Here is a 19,249-nt window from a genome sequence, read left to right on the forward strand (position 1 = left end):
TCAAACAGAGTCGGTTGAAACATTTCGATCGAACGAATGATAAATCTTGACCACGTACAGGCTCGTACAGGTTGATTCGTGTAAATGCTGACCAGGACAAGCTGGAAAGTTCCCGACGGACCCATGTGGACCGTAACATCAAACAGGCCAATCGTTAGGGAATCACGCTCAAGAATGGATTTGTTTTGGATATGATCATTGTAATTTCTTGTCTACCCTTCAAACAGTGAACACTGAATATGTTGATCATCTCTAGCTGGTTGATTTGCAGAATGGGTTCAATCAAACTGCTTAACGAGCTGACGAATTAGTCAAACTGTTTAACACCCTTCTGTAGGAGTCATTTGTTAATCAAAACAAGGGTAGTGATGTTTATTACTCGCCCAAACCCCCAGCTGTAAGATATAAATCAATAATGATAAAATCAAAAGTAGCAATGATAATAAAAATAAGGCTAAATCGAAACTCACATAGAAAATGGATGGTAACACCCATCTAAAATCTAAACATTTTCAACAATTTATATTGCTTTTGAAAAAAACAGGCTTTATCACGACTAGTTCAACTTTCCAACATTCGATTGTTATGAATGCACTTTAATCCCTGGTGGCCCTGTAGCGTCTAAAGCGGACTCCTTGTGGCAGTTTGTAGACTTCGTACAAGCCTGTTCCAGCATCTACAACATCTTGGTACTGTTAGACAACTCTCAGAGCGTGGACAGTAATCCAACTTCCGAATGGTCGACGAGTCTGAGTGACTTGAGGTTCCAGAGGAAACTGAAAATGAAACCCGGGGGGCATGTGGCTACATTGCTGCGTTAGCTTGGCCGAGAGGTTGATGCAACCAGCCTGACAGGGAAATAGTACCTGTGGAACATGAACAAATATTTCTGGAAGCAGAGCTTGTGTCCAATGGCAAGCATTTGACGCCAAAACTCAATGTGATGAACTCAGGCAAATTTCGGCGGAATTTCGATATGACACTGTAGTACTCTAACCGGTAAAAACATCCTCCAGGAGTGTCGCAAGGAACTTTTCAGGATCAACATAATGCAAAAGCTCTTCTCTAAAGGCCGGGGTACATTGTCCGTACTCGCTAGTGTAATTTCGATTTTCAGTAGCGCATCTGGCGGCGGCTGACCGAAGCATTTTGCCAAACAATTTGGAGTCGCTTCAGAAAATATGTTATTTTTCCATGTGTGTTACTTAAACGGGACTGGAAAAACGTTGTATATGATACATAAATATGTTGTGCAAGTATTTCGGCCATTTTCGTGGAAAAACTACTTAATTGTGAGGTCCGGCACGACTATTCCCTCGGTGATCAAAAAGAGATTCCACCAGCCGCCGCCAGATGCGCTAGTGAATATCGAAATTACACTAGCGAGTACGAACAATGTACTCCATCCTAAATAATTTGATCGCGAAAACGCCTGCACGCATGTCTTCGTCCGAAATTTTCGCATAACTGACGGCAGGTACCTCGCAAGGTCATAGATTTATTTTTGCAAGTAGGCTTAAAAAATTACCTTTACCAGAGGATGTTCATGGAAAGAAATCCTCTCACTTATGAATGTTATGAAAAGATTCTACTCGAATCAAACCATGTGAGACAATAATGAGCAATCTTTCGTTAAATTGATAAAAGCAATTTGTTGAAAAACGTTCCAACAGTGCATCTAAATTGATAACGTTTAGCAGCAATTACTTCAACATCCAAAATTAAACTGAGCTTTATTTTATTCAAGCTACAAAAACAATTTCATAAAATATTGAGCTGAAACGAAGGCGTTTGGAATTGTATTCTCCGTTTTCTAAAAAAAAACTCCTTTTAGAACTACAGACAAAAAAAGACGCCTTCAGGCTTGATTGCCAAACGGTTCGGGGTTGATTTGCCTCGTGCTTAATTTATAACGCTCTCGAAACACCCCAGAAGCTACCACTTCTACCGAACACACACACACACACACACACACAATCAACCACAATCTACGGAACCAGGTGGGCCGAAAAGGACGAGCTCATTCTTCATTGATGTGCGAAAACCACCGCCGGCAAACGAGCACTTCTGTATTCATTTCAACTCTTATTTATATTCATTGTTGCTGTACGCGCGCGGCCTGGCTTCGCCTCGCCGCCGTACGACAAAAGCCTCGCGAGCATTGACCGTAGTTGAGTGGTGGCTTCCGCAAAATAAAACGATCAAGTTGTTCGACTCAATTTCCGCCCTTTGGGTGAGAGCGCGACCGGCGGCCATGCAAAAGAGTGCGCACAAATGGCGTTAACGGTGGTGCGCCATGGTATCGTCGGCCGGTGCACGGGGAACGATAGAAACCCCCCCTCTCCTGCGGCCCTTAAAATTTAGCCACCCTCACTAAATGTGACCAAAAGTGGATGCGCCAGATTGGGCGCATTATTTTTCACTCGCACACGCCCAGACCTTTTAACCCCCTCCCGAAAAAAAGAGGCGAAAGAAACGAGGATCCTGCCTTGCCTTTCGTGCCTGCGTGCCAACGCGCACCCTTAGGAGTCGGTTCGGTTTCACCCTCAAACCACCTGACAAGTGGAATGAAAATTGAAATGGCACACTGAAAGGGCAAGAGTGAAATTTGATTTTTCCCCGCATGCGACCAAGCGCGATATAAGACGACGATATAACGGAAAGGCTGGGGAAGGGGGCACAAATAAACTGCACCGGAAACTGTGGGCCGGCTGTGTCAAAAGATATTAAGGATCCTTCTCGTTCTCTCTCCCACTCAGCCATCATCCCCGCTGATTACTGATTCCAGCTACCAGCACAGCCTTTATCTTGTGCTCCAATTTTATTTTTATCGACGCTGAGCAAAATTTCGTAGAAACGAACCGTTCGTCCAGCATTTATGCAAAGGCAAACTTCACCCGTGGACTTGTGCAAATATAGAAAGAATGCTAGAAATTGAGCAGTAGTATTGCCTGCAGGACATTTTCATTGAAACTAGCGTTGCTTTGAATATGATTTTAATGGCCTGCCCATTCGGTTCGGTTCAGCACGCAAGGGGCAAGCGGGAACGGGAACATTCAGCGAATGCTTTATAACATTGGCGACGAAATTGAATTCCCCCTCCCCCCTGGAACCATTCTCCCATGCCCATTGTAATGAATGCCAGCTCCAATTAGGGGACACAGATTATAGTCGAAACGCCCTTCTATGTGCGCGCTCTTTCTCCATGACACTGTACTGGGTACCGGCCCCGATGGCTTCCCGATGCTCATTTCGATGTGAATGAGCCAGTTGCCGGAAATCTGTTTGGAAATTTGAGCAAAACATTGTTACGCTCGTAAAAATGAACGACCCCAAAATGGGCGCTGGTTGTCGTCGCCGTCCCGGAAGATGGAAAATTGGAAATTTCTGTCTTGAAACACCAGGCGCCCCCATCGCATCGCTGTGAGGGGGGTCTCCATCTCCAACTCCTCGCCATAATTGTACCGAATAGAGCTGTCAAAGCGACACATTGTTGGGGTGCAATTTCTGTCGTCAGCAGAAGCCACCGGCGCTCCGGGACCGTCCGAACCAATCAATTGCTGTCGGGCTTTTGTTGATCGTCACTCTCGCCCCACTCGCCGTCGTCAAATGGGGGAGCCAAATTTGAACACACTCTCGACACAAGTACGCTTTCCAGCTAACAAACGCGTGCAACAAATCGTCACCGACGCTTCGGCTTCTCCATTTGACAGCTTTATTTAGAGGCTCACTTACGGTCCCAATCACTCCTCACAAGGCGGACTGCAAATGTGCGAACCAGCAATAGCTCGACCGCTCTACGACTAGTGAAGATGTGACACGATAAATTGCTGTGACACGAGCATTAAAAAACACACACACACGTTTAGCAGCAACAACTCACTTGTCGTTTTGTAATCTCGTTCACTTCTTTTAAATGTTTACCCCAATTTTAAACGCTCTCAATTAAAAACAAGCCCACTCTGTTGCGGACGGTTGGAGTTGTTTGACTCAACACGATTGCCGAAGCGCACCCGGGGCGCACATCGAAGTGAGATTTCGCGCCCCCCCCTTGTGGCCGTGCTCTACGCTGTGGTTAAACAACACGCCCCATCACAAACAATACTACTCGAAACTTCACTCCATCACACAGGGTGTTTCGGGTGAGGTCACTCGAGAAGCCTCAAGCGCAGCGCGTGTGTACTCTACAGCTCTTTGCGGGTGTGCTACGAGCATGCTGCCCTATAACCCTGGCTCTCGAAAGCTCTCTGTTGTCCGGGGGGTGAGTGGCACCACAATGGGAAAACAATAAATAAAACGGCACGGTATGAACAACGTGTTCGAAAAGGGTAAGGCCGGTTAAATATTTTCCGTGTCAAGCAACGGGCGAACTGGCCTGTGTTTTTTCGTCGCTTTCGAGCTCGCGAAATAGCAAACATTCAAGGGGCTAGTAGTGCTGGTACACTGCTTCGTTTGCGCTAGCAATGTTTCGGCACTTAAACGAGAGCTGTTTGAAAATGAATGTTCATGCCTGAAGAAATTTATTTTAAAAACATATACACAAACGCACCATGTTTGCTATCCACGTATGAAGTGATGCTTACGGTATCTCGCATCAGCATTTCTGCCACAGCAGAGCAGACCGTTTGCTGGAATGAGGGCGCCCACTTGCCACACGCTTCGCTACGCTCTATTTTCTTTGCCACGTGAACAAATTCCAATAAAGCCTTAAAATATAAATACTACCCTCACTCTACGTTGCTGCAATGTAGCCAAATAAGCTTCGCCATCTCTCTTTTTGCCGTCTTCAAACAACGCGCCACACTGGAGCTCATTAAAACCGTATTAATATTATTCCTTTTTCTTTTGTGTGTGTGTGTGTGTGTGTGTGTGTGTGTGTCTGTTTGGAAAAGCTTTCAAGTAATAAGCATTGACCAGCAAGCAAGAGATGGTAACAAAACTGCCGCCACCGGCAAACCAACACACGCATTCTCTCGATCGTGTGGTTTTATTTGCTGTTTGGCTGCTGTTGCGTTTTCATATCAAACCGAGATCCGCGTATTTAATTAGCAGACACAACACAGGGGCAAACAGTGTTATCGTTGTTTTTTTATGTATCTCTCTCTCCCTCTGATCTGCATTAGCACAAGACACGTGCAAGATCAAAGGCACGTGATGGCATGGCTGAAGCTGAACCGGGCCTTCTTCTTAAAGCAAATAGACGTTGTGTTAGTTTTGCACACTTTTTTACACACACATCCGATGCCGGTGTGCCGAGGCTGAGGCTGTGTTTGACTACATACGGCAACAAACCAAATCGAACATATTTTTCGACGCACGGTTGCAACGTTTGCCCAGCAGTTAGTAGCAACTTTTCTCGTTTTTATTCTAAAACAAGACTGGAACTAAATTTGCTACTGGATAAATATCAAATTCGAGATATTCAGCTAACGTGTTTCATTAAAGTTCCAACGACAAACACGACGCATGTAGATGAAAATAATGTGTTTAAGCAAAGTGGTAAGTGTTGATCCTTCTGCAAAATGGAAAACGCTCCAGGACCTGGACAGGAATGGACAGTTTCCATCAGATCATTTTTTGATTGAACATGATTGAATATCTAACAGTGTTTTCGCCTTAACTAAACTACGAAAGTTATGAAACAGAATGCAATAATTATAGAAGGATCATACACATATTTAAGAAAACGATGCTCAATAGCAACAATGGAAAGGCAATTTTTACCATCAGGGAGCTTTAAACCCAAAACTGTAAGCCAATTTACTTGCTTTGGCTCCTTTCATGGGCTATTTCAAACTCCATATAATCATACTTGAACTAACTATGCATGAACTTTACCAACACTTACACTAACATTGCTTTTGCATGACAATGGTCTTCTCCAATAGAAGGAGAAGTTTTAAAGGAAGTCAGTTATCAATTTGTCTGGCATGGCATTACTTGTTCGTAAAACATTATAATATTTACTGAATGTAAAGCCTTTTGAATCATTCCCAAAATGTTCCCAATTAAAGGTTGTCCCCGAGATACCACTAATAAACCACTTCTCTCTAATTTTCAGGTAAGTTGAATCACGCGGTTTCTAGCCAAAATATAGCTTATTTTAGTGTAATTTTCTAAGCAATGGGTTAATTAAACCAAACCAAAATTAATTACTTAACATGATTCTGATTCTAAAGATTACAATTTTGAATCGTTTTGAATGATTTTTAAAATTCGATCAGATGGGATGGGTCAAATCACTACTATTTGCTCCAAGCACTGTCAAATTAAGAAATCCGTGTATCTCCAAATCCGCGTATAAGAGATACCACGCATCTTGGGGACTAGCGGTACCTTGTTTCAAAAAATTGTAAAATATAATTGTTTATGTGCAAAAACAAACTGCATATTATTGGCAAAATCCTTCCGATGATTTAATAAATTAAGCACTTTACCTCAAAATCCAATCGCTCATATGGACTTTTCCAATAAGGGTAGTCTGTGGTTATGTATCTTTTTCTCAAAATATCAACCGCTAAATATCAAAATAATTTGCCTTTAATCGTAACACCACCATTTGTTAAATAAACACTATGTATCAATCAATTTACTTTGAGTTGCCTGATCTTAACATACGTAACGAAACGTTCATTACACTGCATGTGAGAAATCAAATGGATTCTAAAGCCTCTAACACTAATTCTAATCTCTCTAAACTTATCATGGCATAGCTTACGATCTTGCATGCTGTTGAAAGCTTTAAGAAGCTTTTCAACTCATTTTATGTAGATTAACTTTAAGCATCTTTTTTTTCGATTAAAATTTAAACGAATTTTAATCATCTACAAACGTAAAACATCTAGCTTTCCCTCCCTAATATGTACCCTTTTTGTTACAGATCTCAGATTCCCCAGACCCACGTTTGAACGTTAAATTTCCCGCCCTATTTTGTTAAGTGCGTTGTTTGGTATTCTCCTCCTTCTCGTTGGTTCCTAGTGGAAAACGCGAAAAACTGCTACGAATAGAATGTGTTTGTGTGCGCTTTATTTATCGCTATAACCCGCTGTCTAAGCCAGCAGCGACCGGACACTAAACCACAAAACCCCGAAATAGGCAAAACCCCAAAGCCAACATGTGAGTCGGTGTATGTGTGTGTGTACAAACACAGCCACACACACACACACACTTGCTCGGCATCTGCCCAACGAATGAAAACAACCTAAAAATCTCTACACCGTGTACATAGCTCGCCAAACATGTGTGTTCCAATATTTGTGAAAGATTGCCTCTGTAGATGTTTGCATGTATGTGTGTGTGTGTGCGTATTTAACCTAGAAAAAGGAATTTGCACCATTAGGTTCAAATCCTGCGAAGCTGCGTTTTCTTCCCTTTTTTGCCACGTAGTGCGTTCGTTCTCCTTTTCTGCACTCCCCTGTGACGCGATAGCAAATGTCGGCTCAGTGTATGGTTTTGAGTCCTTCCTCTCCTATCTCTTTCTTTCTGTCACACACATACGCACACAGTTCCCCTCTTTTCGAACCCACAATGCAATTCGGTCACAGGCGTTATAGTTCTGAAAGTGTTTCGCCCGATAAAACAAACCAAACGTTTGTACAAGTCGTTTTCCCAACGTGGTTGTGCCCTGCCCGTGCTGCGCCCAAAATCTCCGCCGAGCCTCTGATTCGATGACTCCACTCGTTAACCTTTTGCGAGAACTTTGGCACCACTTCGGCCGGTGTCTGGGTGCCACTCTCGAGCAGGAAGTAGGAACTTGGCTCTGGGCGTGAAGACTTGCCCGCCCGTCCCGGTCCCGGGCACCATCCCGAAGGAATGCAACAACGACTCCGATCTCGCTTGCAATAAAAATGCACTGCGACAGCACAAGCTTTACTTGCCCCTTGCAGTCACTGTATAGTGTCCACTGTGGCACTGTGTTAGAGTATTCCAAGGATCAGCTTTGGCGAGATAAAAACGCCAAAGCGTTCGTTCAAAGTTCGCATGACAAAAAAGTTAATTAAATTCCGCAGCATTCGCTCACTCGCTACGAAACACAACTCCGGAACTTTGGTTCGGTGGGCTCGGTTGGCAACCAGGGCCATGTTTGGATCGGTTCCAAAAGTGCTAATCCTGATAATTGAAATTAAAAATTAACCGGAGCGCGCAACAAAAAAGAATACCACGCGTGAACAAGTCCATACACACAAGCGCACTGGTCGATCGTTCATTTGGCAGTGTTTTGCAGTTCGGAGTTTTCCGTTTTTTCATGTCCTTCGTGTGTCTGGAATATCCTTCACGGCTCAGCAGCTCGTAACTTTAATCTTATTATTCCTAAGAGTTTTGCTTGCTCTGTAGTAATTATAAAATGTGTATTTCTCAAATTAAATAAAGACATGCCCTTTTTTACTCTGCCTGCTTTTCTCGAGCATCTTAAGCGTTGACCTCACTTTAAGCATCAAAATACCTAACATTCTTTAAGCCATCACCACCTGACACCGTTCGTTCAACTTTCTCCCTTCCCTCCATCATAATGCCTCAAACCTCAATCAATTCTTCGCGTAGCTCAGGGACCAGCTGAGCCATAAAATTACTCGCAAATAGTCTACGAAAGCTGGCTCGACAAAAACCAGCACTCCCATCCCTGGCCCATCCTGTAATGAGCCGTCTGTGCTTGTCGGACCAATGCTGAACCCCGCACAATTCACAGTTCACTCACAGAATAGCTCTTCGCTTCAGCATTTCGTTCACCCACCAGAGGTGAGACTTCCCATTGGCGGTAAGGTGAGATTTGCTCAAGATTGTCGCGTGACTTTCCACTTTTCCGTGTGGCTGAGCTGGAGCGTAATTACAGGCACTAATTAAGCTCCGTGATAGATGTCGATTCGAGCCGTCGCATGGTAGGATGGTGACGGTGGGTGCCTAGCCTAGCCTAGCACCGCCTATAGCAGCTGTTGCCAGCGCGGTAGGTGAACGCGTCCCGCGTACAATGGTTACAAGATTAAAGGTGTAATTATGAATCATCTCCAGCCTTCTCCGCCTTATCGCCTCTGCCCTTCCACTCTTGATGGAGTTTGATGGGAAAGGCCGGTGGTGGTTATCTGTTGACGCTGTTGTCTCATCCTTAAGATGGCCGGATATCTCGGCAAGTGTTCGACGAAGATGATTCGGCCTCCCCCGGCTCAAAACCGTCTGGGAGTTAACGATCTGGAAAAATGCGACACTGCGATAGTGACAGTACACAGGTGTGTGTGTGTCACAGGATTGTGTCAGCCTCTCGGTAAACAAAGCTCGGCGTGGGGACTGTTTATCACACACACACACACCCGTAAAGGAGAGCTGTCCAGCAGAAATAGCAACAGAAGCACCTGGTGGGTCACAGCCATCTACAAGTTTATAAGACTACTTCGCTACCATCCCACTGTCATTAGCGTCATTATCATCTTAAGTAGATTGGAAGAGGTGCAAATTTAGATAGGTATTCACAGCTTTTCGGATGGAAAGAGATATCCAAGAATTGTTGGAAGTCATCGAATTGAGTAACATAAAATTATTACATTAAAAAAATTATATATTAAGCGATACTTTATAATTTTTAGGCATATCCTTAATCAACAAACAACAAATAATTTGAAAAATTAAGGCTAATATGGCAATATGCATCAATATCAACAATGTGTAGACCCAATAGCCCCTTCTGTCCTCCCAAGATAAAACAGAAACTCGATCGATAGCAAATGAAGTTAAATATCCAGCCGTACTTCTTTATGGGAAGAAACGAAATGGCCTAGATGCTGACCTTTTTACTAGGAAATATGAAAATCTTTGTGACACCCGTCCATCTTTATTAATAGCATCATTTTACAGGTGTCTTGGCAAGTTCTAGGAATTGTTGACGTTTGGTGAAGCGTACCGAATTATGCCTCAACATTCATAATTACAAAGAAATCAGCAAAATTTGCATTAATTACTTTTAGGGTAGGAAAGGTAACACCACAATTCATTTATTAAAATCTAGCTCCGTCTACTTGCCGTTTGCGCGACTCGTTACACGGGCGTTGAAATGTGTTTTGGGATTTATTACAGGGAATCTTGTAGCAATTGTTGACTTCAATCTTTTAAATATATTTCTATGATCAAACTAGCTGTTGAGCTATGCAACAGTTACAAACAGCGATAAAGATACCTATAATGATATTATATGAATTGCACATAAAGAACCCCTGATGATAGTTTTTGTGCAAACGTAAGCTATCTGAAGCTTATTTGTATGCACACCTTGATAATGAGTCCAGCGTAAAATTCCAGTCTAGATAAAATTCGAATAGTTGCGTTCTTGGAAGTGACATGTGTCTATCACTCAAATCTCAAGTTATGCTAATAAAACGATCCATGCGTATTTAACTAAACGCAAGCGTCCTCTGCCAGTGCACAAACATCCTCCATAAATCCATTCAATCATAACAGTACATCCTTTTACATCATCTAACAACATGACCACTTGATCTGGGATTACCATCCATCCCACTAATCAATCTGCAATCACAACAGTACAGCATCCGGTGAGCTTACACCCTAATCCTTAACCTTTGCAACAATAGTACATGAAGATGTGTTTTCCTTTTTTTAAAACAATTCCAACCACTGCAGTACACCATGCGACAAAGATAGAGCATGATGGTCACATGATCATAGCCTTAAAGGCTGTAAAACGGTTACGCCAGCCAAAAAGGTTTACATTGAATTGAAGCTCTCTTTAACATGCTAAAGCTATCTACATTTGTCTGCTGCAGTGTCAGGGCGTGGATGTGTGTCTGTGTGTGTGCGTCTATGGCATGTTCTTTAATATTTGATCATCTTTTAAAGGACCTCCAGCACACAAATGTTTGCCTTCTGCTCGAATGCTTCCACTGAAGGGCCTTAACGTTTGCCTACTTTAAGAACGGTTCGTCTTCATTGTCTTCATTATTCAGTATACGAAACACACATACAAACGCGCGTACATATACAAATAATAGCTTCAGGTATGTACCTTCATTTGTCACGATTTTGTTCCACTCTCGACTATCCCCAGAACCTCTCCCAAGCTACCAGCAATAAACAGCAACAGCACCACTCCCCGCAGTACACCGGGGCTGCCGACCAAAACTTTACGGCATGATGAGTGTGGTACGTACATCAAAATGTAAGCTGCAGCTGTCTGTCGTGGCAGACTTTGTGTACCCAAGCCGTGAGTGCGCTCGCTACAGCAATAGGGCGGACCGAATCGCCCGTTTTAAAACCAAACAGCAGCACTGGTTGACAAGGCTTTAACACAACGCAAAACTTTGGCGCTTGATGAAGTTCAAAGCCATGCCAGCGTTATCGCATCCACTCCGAATTTTGCTCCACACTCACAAGAGCTCTCCTTCAGCCATTCCGGCTCAAGTGCCAGTGGCGTGTACCAAAAAACAAACCCATCGGTCCTTCTTGAGCCGTCATCTTGATTTCTCGTGCAGACGCACAAACCCTCCGCAAAGTCCCTCCGCGTGCCCGACCGCGGTGACTCGTAAATCTTTGTACGTGTCAGTGCCGAAAGCAACCACCCCGCGCTCGTCCCTTCACCATCCTAACATGAACAAAACCATCCATTTCAGCAATCTAGGAGAGTTTCTTTTTCGAGGCCCTCACCGGAGGCGCCCAGTGTAAACGTTTTCACTAACGTAAACTAACGGCCGCACAAGCTATGTGGTTGCATCGGCCGGCAAACTGTGGGACAACCGGCTGAGGCCAGCCGACCACCGAACGAACAACGCTATGAATCATTTTAATTTGAAGATATCTTTTGTGTCCTGGCAAACTACCAAACCCATTCCCGGCCATTAGCTACAAGCGCCTGGAGCCTGGACCGTTGTTCAAAAGCGCTCGTGCTCTTCTGTGCTCGCTCCTGCACAGGTAGGGGGATGATGTCTTCGGCAGGTAAGAGTCAAATTTGTGGCGATACGATAGCCAACACGGGCAACACGGTTGTGGCATGTATTTTTGGGCACTCGTGCTCGTGCACACCGTCCGATGAATAGCTGAGTGCTGATGAAGAATGACTGCAGTTTATGCTTCACTCTTCACATCCACTTGAGCCCACCCGTTCATGTTCTCGCTCCCTCTGGCTCTCCCCCTAGTCAATGTCAAACGAAAATTTTGATTTACCATTGTGTTGAAGAGCGCGCCATGCTTAAAAGTAAGACACACCCGCATTGTCTGGATTGTTGGGAAAGTTTTACTTTTATCGGTGCCAGGCACGAGTGAACCTTTCCATTTTCCACCGTCCAACACGAAAAACAACGCACACACATACGAAGACACATTGGTGAAAAGTTTCATCTCGACGAACGCAGGAGCCCTTCGCCATTTGAATGATGCACCCATGTCGTGTTTGGGTTTCATATTCTGACGAAGCACATCTGGCACCGATGTGTGGTTGGGACAAACGTATGACGAATTACTACCACCCCAACCTCCGCACAGGCAGCAACGTTGGCCAAAGGGATATTTTAATTAAGGGAGGTTCTTCGAACACGCAAACGAGCCCATTAGCACAAAAATGTTCCTACTGAGAATGTGGAGCTTTTTGTTTTTACTATTGAAGTGCTTTAAAGGAATGGTAGAAATAAGGGAGATTCCATCACACTTGCTCTATTATCACATTAAAACACTGGCCTATTCCTACAGTGACTCAATGACATGTTGGTACTGCTGCATTGGATTGGTTCTTTAAGATAAACTTGTGTTAATGGTGGAGTTTAGTTTTTTATTAAATAACTTTGTCGTTCAAAGAATAAGCCGATTGAAATACTGTCTCTAAGCATCCATTTGTCAATTTTGAAATCAAAGATTGTACAACTAACCAAGCCAAATGTCAATAATATGGTTCAAAAATGGAATTATGTATAAGATTGCAATTGATTCATTTTAACAACATTTCAAGCAATTGCTCAAAGATCAGAATGTGTTCAAAGTGCACAGCTTTGATCAAACTTCCTTTGTTTTCTTTTGGCTTTACACTCTATTCCTACGAATACATCGATTTGAGTCGATTTGCTAAATTCGTCGAATTGCGAAGAATTCGAAGAATTGCCCGAAGAATTGCCCGAAGCTAAATTCGGGCGCTAGCGCTTGTCTTAGGCGACTTAAGAGAAAAAGTGGCATCAGATCAGGTCCCTTCATTGCCATCGGGACAATTGGATCATTCGGCAATCCTCGATCAACGTTACACGCTCACTCTCTCTCTCTCTTAATCTGCATCTACGGCGCTCTTTGTCAACTTCCATAGAAAGCCAGTCGAACGATAGAATCGACCATTAATATTTAATAACAGTTGCATTAAACAGACAATCCAGTCCCTGCTACGAGGGAACGGTCCCATGACGGGCATGTTGTTGAGTCGTTCGAGCTGAATACTGTACCCGGGGATCGCTCCTAAGAACAAATTAGACCAACTTGTTTAAATTTCATAGAAGTGTCCATGGCTAAATCAGCATTTATTTCTAAAAATGTAGATGATTTATAAAGCCTAAGATGTTTAGAAAGTCTTGGATTCTCATTGCTCATAAACATTGATTTAGCAAGAGTTTATGAATCGATACATACAGGAGCTATTTCAACAGTTATTTATTTCGAAACAATTGCATTGCAATACGTTCAGGTCAACACACGAGGGATAAATTTAATAGTTAGGTATTCAAGCAGCTTTTTTACCGAGCTGAACATAATAAACGACAATTGCAAATCCGCAAAATATACGTGAATATTGCCAATGGTCATACAAATATTCTCCATTCGTGATTAGGAATGTAAATACGATTTGCACATACTATCCTGATTTCAAAGCCAAAGTAACGAAATTAAAAATGAACTTTTCTCAACCATCAAAACCAAAACCAGTTCATCAAGTCGATCTCAAGATAACTTCATTGTAAGAGCGCAGAATTCGCTCGATTGCCATCCGATACAGCTGTACCATCAACACTGTAATCCACTGTGTATGGATTTTAATCAAATCACAAACTGCTAATGCCGTACCGTGCATCTTTCCCATTGAAATGAATGCCCAAAACCACAACCGCTCCCGCCTAGTTGAATGATAAATTGTTTTCACAATTTCACGCGAAAGCGCAGTATGTACACACACACACACACACACAAACACACGGAATTCCTCGATGATTAATTACCATCCGCATTCCGAATCTGTCTCACCCGTGCGTCCCCGAGTGTTAACTTTTGTATCAGATCATTTTCAATACAGCCTCCCGCCCCTTGTTCTCATGCCCCAGTGTATCATTGCACGGTCGCATTACACATCACAATCATGACATTGAAGCACATCGTTGAAGCATTGAAGCTCATACATTTCTATTAGCCGCAGTCGAGTAACATCTAAATACACTTCAAGATGGACCGTCAACAACCATCACCCATATTACAGCTTTGCTAAATCCCACTTCGATAATGTACACTTCCCGGTATTTATGAACTGGCTATAAATTTGCAATTTCCACAGCAATTTTGGAAAGCGTTCCCGCAGAAAAAGCCTCCCTTTCAGCCTCCCAGTGGAATGTTTCAGTTTTATTGTAATTTAGCGGCGTTTTCAAAGTGACGATTCGCGTAGGTAATAATACTAACTACTCCCACAAGCGCTTTGCAAGAAGCGACCCTCAGAACTTGCCCGTGGCCAAGAGCGTGGGCTGTCCGCGGAGAGGTAAGACAGCCGGGCTAATTAGATTAATGGAAAATGCTATCGAAACCAGGGGACCAGAGAAACCGTTTCGGCTGAGTGCCAGCTCTTCCGTTAGTCATCTTCTAATGCCATCCGAAAGACCGTAAGACAGCGCACGCCATCTTATGCGTGCGACGGGGATAAGTAAGATTCCCCAGAATCTCCCGCACTCAGTGGGGAGGATGTGAGCCTGTTCTGGACGGACGGACACTCACACACACACATAATCATCCGACGCTAATGCCATTCCGGTGTTCGTCGCAAACAAACAGGACTTTAATTAACTATTTTTCTGTCAGTGTCATCAGTAGAGTTCCTTAGCACCGGTGTCCGTCAGCACCGGATACTCCAGATCCGGCTAAGCTGAGCTGATGTCCTTTTGCATCCGGTCAGGAGACCTTGTGCATGATGTTGGGATGTGTTCTAAGAAAAAAAATCCGGCATTTAGCGATTGATTAGTAGATGGACAATTCCTGACATCCGGCAGACACGCGCGTTGAAATTGATATTGATATCCGGAGGTAGGGTTTGAAGTACACGCAAACGACGCCGACGGCAGGGACAATTCTCCACCAACAACGGCATGAGGTAATTCGTGTTGAATTCGTAATTCCTCTCCAATCCGGTACATGCGAAATCGAAAAGAGGGATTTTTGTTTTTGGTTCTTGTAGTTTCAGCTGTTGTCCTTCCATGCACTCTTAGCATGTCCCCCAGCATCCCTGGTTGCAACGGGAAACGGACCATGTCCGGGGAGGGCGCGCGCGCGTTCACGTCGGAATAATTTATGGTGTCGCAGTGGAATTTTCATTTTACCCATTTCCACAGTGTGCTTGTGTGTGTGTGTCTGCTGTCGTGACGGGAGTGTTGTGCCCTGTTCCGCAAACACCACCACCACTCGAACCGAGTTGTCCAGAACGCAACGTGTGTGTGTGTGGTAAACACCACAAGAAAACATTCACAGAAGAGATGTTCGGGAAAGTTTTTGAAATTGAATTAAACTGACCCGAACTGACGGGTGTATGGGGTGGATGTCACCGGCGTTCCTACGCAATCCAACACGCACAAAACAGGCACACACACATACACTCGCACTGTCACACAATGAGGTCACAAAGCATTACTTATGCATGTGCTGTGGGCAAACGTTTTCCCTCGTACCTCATCGCTGTGGGCACGCTTCCGCATCAAGCCGAACGAGAGCGTTGCACACGCGTTTGATAACTTATCCACCGTGTATAGTTTTGCCTATAGAGGGAGGGTCGGGGGAGAGGGATGAGGACCCGCTTCTTGGAACTTATTTCCCTGCTAAGAGCTTTTCCACCACCAAGCACACATACACAGAACAAAAGCGCCAGTACACGCATCGCTTTACCGCCCGTCCGTTAAACCGGGCCCAACCACTTGTAACCCAGCCCGGTGAGCAACAACATGAAATGGCAATTTTCACCAATTTTCACCCCGACTTTTACAAGTGTGGTGTTGTGTCTCACTCACCTGTGGACTGTGTTCCCTCTCCCCGAAATCACCTGAGCGAAAGACACGCACCACACACACACACACAAGGCAAGCGAGAGATATAAAAGCCACCGAAAGCGATAGGCTGAATTAAATTTAAATAAATTACTTGCTGTCCTGTAGAGCGGGACGCTTTTGTGGCCTTGTTTTCTCGCAGGAGCGTTAGAGAGCGCCTTTTCCCCCGTGGTCGCTATTTTGTTTGCGGTTTAGCACTACAAAGCAACCGCACAGCACACGGTTTGCTGTTACGGCGGGGCATCAAACAGCCATCAAACGGGAAACCTTATTCCCGCTTCCCAATCCGACTTTTGAGCTGTCGATCTTTTGCGTGAGTATTTCCCGCATTTGGCCCCGCTCCTGCGGAAGGTAATTTGTTTACGGAGCTCCCACTCCAGCTCTATTGGAAACGTGGGCATAGACGTTGAAATTCACTACGGCGGCAGGCAGGTGGCTGGTGAAATTAATGATGGATTGTACACCACGTGGCGCGTGTTTGATTTCATCAAAAGCGCACGCTGCCTCCCACCGCTCACCGCTAATTATTATAAACGGATATTGTACACCACCACCACCGGCATGGAGGCGTGCCGATCGTATCGAGACTCTACGAGTGGATGTATGTAGGCACGCCAAACGGAATGGGTGACTTCATTATAAGGCTTTTTTTTCTTTCTTTTGCTGTTGGTTTTTGGTTCTTTCGCTTCTTTCTATCTCTTTGTAAGAGTAAGGAGAGCCATAAGACGACTCCTACCACACAGATACTTGACACGCGTGTAGCATATAAAATTAATCATCAGAAGTACGGGGGCGAACGAAAGAACCATCTGGGTCCTCCAAAAACCCCTCCCATTGGTCTGGGGATTCAATAACCTAACGACCTGATAGCACTGCGCCCGTGCACTGCAAACGGTAATCAAGCTCGAGAGTGTACGTCCTACCCAGTTCCACGCGTACGCGTAAAACTGATCCAAATTCTCAGAAAATTATTCAAAATCGAACAGCTTTTTATAGAAAGCTCATGCGAAGGTTTCGCGGTTCGAAAAAAAAAACCGTTCGATCAGGCACTACACATGACTGAGCACGGTTGCTCGATGCCATCCCACCTCCCCACGGGGCATGAATGATACTTTACAACCATTTCATTCAACATGGTTACGTTCCGCTGTTAAGTAATAGGGAGGAAAATAGTAGGGAAAAACTCCCATTTGCATCAAACCATTTCCCGTTTTCCACGGGGCGAAGCGAAGCTTTCCGCACGGGCAACTAGATGAGTGGTGTAAATATTACATCGGCGGATAATGCTCCCGGTTTTTGGTGAGTTTGATGAATACAGCAACCAAACCAAAAAAAAAAAGGGAGCATCAATCCCTCCGTCACGTTTCGATTGAATTATGAAAGCGGCAGCGGTAGCTGGCCCACTTCGGGGAAGTCGCACATCCCCGAAACCGCTCTTAAGGGGACGCTCTTGAAGCGTTTCTGGGGGCCAGCAAACCTTGAATCGGAACCCTCGGTCCCAATCAAACTGCCAAGCGGTAGTCCATTTACGACACACACACACCCAGCACGCGTCCAGGAAGTGGCAATCCCAACCCGGTTGGGCGGGTTTAACCCTTTTTGGCCTTATTTACCGGTGCTCACTTTCAGCTCGATTAGCTTTTAGCGTTTTCAGTGCAGTGGGGATTTAAAAAAAACTGTTTCCCCTCATAACGAGGTACAACGAAGTGAGCCCCTTTTTTGCCATTATTGTTGTTTTGGTAAGTTGAAATGGTCACAAAACGCGCATACATGCAGACACGATTAGAGCGATGGTCAGCAAACGGTCAAACAACCTACCCGGAGAAGATGGTTGGCGATGAAATTCCTGACAACTTCCCCTTTTGCTGTAACCTCCAAAAAGCAGCCCTTTATCTCGATGTTTGATAACGAAAGGGAGCTTTCTTTAATACTTTGTGGGATCTCTTTTTTTTCCTTTCCGCCTTCCACAGAAGGATGTCACACCAAACGGCAAATACACTCTTATTTCCCCACTGGATGAAATTTACACTTCATTGCTGGGGCTCTTAAAGCTTCTGGGGGGAAAGCTCACATACCCACACTTTACGCCACACGGCTATCGCACAAAGATCTTCGCACAACATCACCACCATCAGGCAACAGCATCATCAGCATCATCATCATCATCATCATCATCACCATTAGCATGAATATTTGATCATTTTCGCTGAAACACAAATGCACCACGCACACACACGGTTACGGTTAGCGGGCCTCCATTTTTTGCTGCGCCCTTCCTACACAGCCGCATACCGCCAGCGGCATTTAATCACCCCCCTGAAACACACACACACTCACTCACATTCACTTCTACCCAACCAAGGATAAGTTTAAGCCAAATCCACCGTTGCCTTCATTCGCCGTATTCACTGCAGCAGTACACACACGGACACGCAAACAGCAGTTCCGCTGTCCGGGCTTCGGGCTATTTGCATGGCCGGTTGCAGCGGAATTTTATCATTTTTTTTTGTTATCTCCACTGCGGGCACAACATAAAAGATTCCCGCACACAAACGCACCCGAGCTGACGCAACCAACCAACGTACCGCTTTTGCTCAACCACACATTCGCGATTCACGCAAGCAACAATGTTTCTGCGCTGCTAAGGGAGGGACGCTTTACGCACTGCACACACCGGACGTCCGGACGTTGCCAGCGGGGCTTTTGCGTCAGTTTTGGACAGCCGGAAGCAATGCAAAACCAGATGGAAATACCTGGATGCTATTGTTTGTTTTTTTTTTTTGCAGGCAGCGCGGCGGAAAGTGAAACAATTCCACTTTTCCGGCTTCTGGATCGGTTATCCAAGCGCTAACCCCGGGGGAGGGTTGATAACGCGAGTAGTACGCGACAGAACACAGCACAGCACAAACGCCACAATCACTCCGCGCGAAACGAACGAACCGCTAGCTCGAAAATGCCGCCGTCAATGCCGCCGCCGTCGGCAGAAG

The 19,249-nt window shown here is 44.7% G+C and overlaps 1 protein-coding gene across 1 annotated transcript in view; it reads right to left on the bottom strand.

Moving 5' to 3' along the window:
• The window catches only part of LOC120902935 (neuroligin-4, X-linked-like), a 143,594-nt gene extending 124,345 nt beyond the window's left edge, over positions 1 to 19,249 (bottom strand). The window contains exon 1 of the mRNA XM_040312032.1: positions 18,081 to 19,249. The gene's annotated coding sequence lies outside the window, so the exon portion shown is untranslated. The remainder of the gene's footprint in view (positions 1 to 18,080) is intronic.

This window comes from Anopheles arabiensis, chromosome 3, assembly GCF_016920715.1.
Source record: "Anopheles arabiensis isolate DONGOLA chromosome 3, AaraD3, whole genome shotgun sequence".
Lineage (NCBI taxonomy): Eukaryota > Metazoa > Arthropoda > Insecta > Diptera > Culicidae > Anopheles > Anopheles arabiensis.